Here is a 2,519-nt window from a genome sequence, read left to right on the forward strand (position 1 = left end):
CCCACCACCACTGGATACACCCCCAGATTTACACACCCCAGAGCACAGCACCCTGTCTTGGCTTCCGGGGCACCCCAGGACCAGGGCACCCTGGGGTGCAGGACTGGGCACCCGAGACCAGGGACAGACACCCGGGGACCAGGGACAGACACCCCTCGCAGGGCATGGGGCTGAGGTATGAAGCACCACCCTCCTGTTCCGGGCAGTTTCCCAGTTTATTTTCTTCCCTATTAGATTCCAGCTGGCAGGACGGCGCCTATAAATATACATAAGGGCTCATTTATATGACGGTTTATTCGGGAGCAAATTCCACAGCTGCCTGGCAGACGGCTTGGTGCAGCAGGAGAGAGTCATGCCCAAAACCAGCCGTGCCTCAGTTTCCCCATCTGCAACCTAGGCCAGGGTAGGAATGACTTTTGCCACATTTTTGATGATCTATTCCTGGAAAGCCCAGGCTGTTATTATCGAGGATATTTATAGCATGGTAAATGGGTTATTAATATGATTATTCACAGCGTGGCAATGGGTAATTGCCCCGGGTGGCGGTGACACCCTGTGTGTGCGAGGTGCTGCATGGGGACGGTCTCAGCCCCAACCTGCCTCCAGCCCAGGGGAAAACTCACCCCAAAACCCCAGGGGGGTGTCAGGCTGTGCCTGGCAGGCGATGGGCTCCCACGGCAGAGCCGGGGGCTCATGGCTACCGAGGGGGGCTTTGGCGCTGTCATGCCCCAGTGCTGGAGTCCAGCTCTTGTTTCGATCATGATGATTAGCTGAGTCACAGCTGGGGTGCTGCTAATTAAATGTATTTCTTAATTAACAAGATCACAGAGAAGGCCTGCCAGCCCAGCTTGGCTTTCAATCATGGCTGACAGAGGCAGCTGTGGCCATGGAGGCACCACGCAGCCTGAGGTGTGACAAGCATCCCAGTGCTCAGCTCTGCCTTGTGGCTGCCTCCGCAGCTCTCCCACCCCAGGAGCCCGCTTCCTCATGCAGCAGCGGCGTGAGGATGAGGAGGGCTTGTGTCCGGCATCATCCAGCTCCGGGTGAGATGAACGAGGTGGCCTCAGCCCCTGGTTGTCACAGCCCTGGGGTGCAGCGAGAGTGTCAGTGCTCAGCGCAGGGCTGCTGCCCTGTGACTCAGGGCTGCTTCACGCCCTCCCCACCCCTCCCCGCCACCTGAGCCCTGACCGAGCCTAGATATTAATGCTAATAATAATCCCCTGGAGCTGCTGTTCCTCAAAGCACAATCTGAAGTAACCCCCGTCCCACTCCCTGATGGGGAAATCTCTGTTCCCCATTGGATAGGGAAACTGAGGCACGGGAACTGGGGCAGAAGCTGTGCCAGGAGCTTCCCCTGCTCTCCCGTAGGGCCTGGCCTGGAAGACGGGGCAGCAAAATGCTGGGGAGGTACTCACAGCCGGATAGCAACCCATGGATGGGCGAGCCAGTGTGGGTGGAGAGGGTTTTCCTGTCTGGGGAAAAAAAAAAAGAAAATAAATAAATAAAAATAAATAAAAGAGCTTATTCTGATGCCCAGCCTGAGCTCTGCCCTATGGCGATGGGCCGATATCCCTGTGGGAAGCAGGGGGCTGAGCTCTCCGGAGGGATTTCGCGCGTCCTCACCCGCCAGCACGGGCAGGCGACGGCGCTGGGGCTTCTCCCTTGCTTTGGCAGTCTGGTCATGTCCTGCTGGGAGAGCAGCAGGACTGAGTCACGTTCCAGCGGCAGCAGTGACTCACGGCCGCCCCAGCCACCCGGGGAGCAGCCAACACATTGCAGAGATTCCTGGATGGAGGCAAGAAAATAAAATTAAATAATAACAACCATCAGCCCCCCCCTTCCTCCCCCCCAGTCTCCTGCACACAGGCGCAAACAGCAAATTCCTGCGCCACCGGGAAACACCTCCCGCCTCGCCAGACGCCAAGATGCACGACCTGGTTCTCAATTGCATGAAATGCCCTTTGCCAGCAGCCTGCGGGGACCCCCAAAAAGGAGGGGGAAGCTGCACCCCCCCCAAGGCTCCCCCAGGCTTGGGGACACCCTGGCAGCGAGGCCTTACCAGTGCAATGTAAATGGGGGGGTGCAGCTGGGTGGATCCTGGGGTCCCCCTCCTGCTTTGCGTTGCTCCCTGGGAGGCTTGGGGGGGATGCAGAGCAGAACGGGGGTACCCCAGCCCTAAGGTTGCACAATCCTGGCTGTGGGTTGGTTTTTCTTTTTTTTTTTGGGGGGGGGAAAAATCACATATTTTGCATCATTTACCATCACCTCCCATCCTTAAATCCACCCACCCAGGGGGGTGCCCCCAGCCTCGGGGGAAGTGGGGGACCCACATACCCCCGCAACCTCAGGCACGGTGGGGAGGGATGCACCAGGGCAGAGCTCCGCCGCGGCTGCCTTCGGCCTCAGCGTATCTATTATTTAAAGCGCTCGGCGGCAGTGGTGGAAACCCCCGTGGGCTGCGGAGGCTGCGCGGTGGGGAGAGGCCGTGCTGCCGCAGCTCTGGCCTGCGCAGCCCGAGC

The 2,519-nt window shown here is 59.0% G+C and overlaps 1 long non-coding RNA gene across 2 annotated transcripts; it reads right to left on the bottom strand.

The window, feature by feature from the left end:
• Positions 1 to 331: 331 nt before the first annotated feature.
• LOC142605187 (uncharacterized) lies at positions 332 to 2,144 on the bottom strand. Of its 2 annotated transcripts, none has more exons than XR_012838918.1 (3): positions 2,060 to 2,144; positions 1,624 to 1,785; positions 332 to 1,468 (listed from the first exon to the last, which is right to left on the bottom strand). It is a non-coding gene; the product is annotated as an uncharacterized LOC142605187 (long non-coding RNA). The 2 variants fall into 2 exon arrangements; XR_012838917.1 differs by having other exon boundaries at positions 332 to 1,472.
• Positions 2,145 to 2,519: the final 375 nt, after the last annotated feature.

This window comes from Balearica regulorum, chromosome 25 (genome assembly GCF_011004875.1).
Source record: "Balearica regulorum gibbericeps isolate bBalReg1 chromosome 25, bBalReg1.pri, whole genome shotgun sequence".
Lineage (NCBI taxonomy): Eukaryota > Metazoa > Chordata > Aves > Gruiformes > Gruidae > Balearica > Balearica regulorum.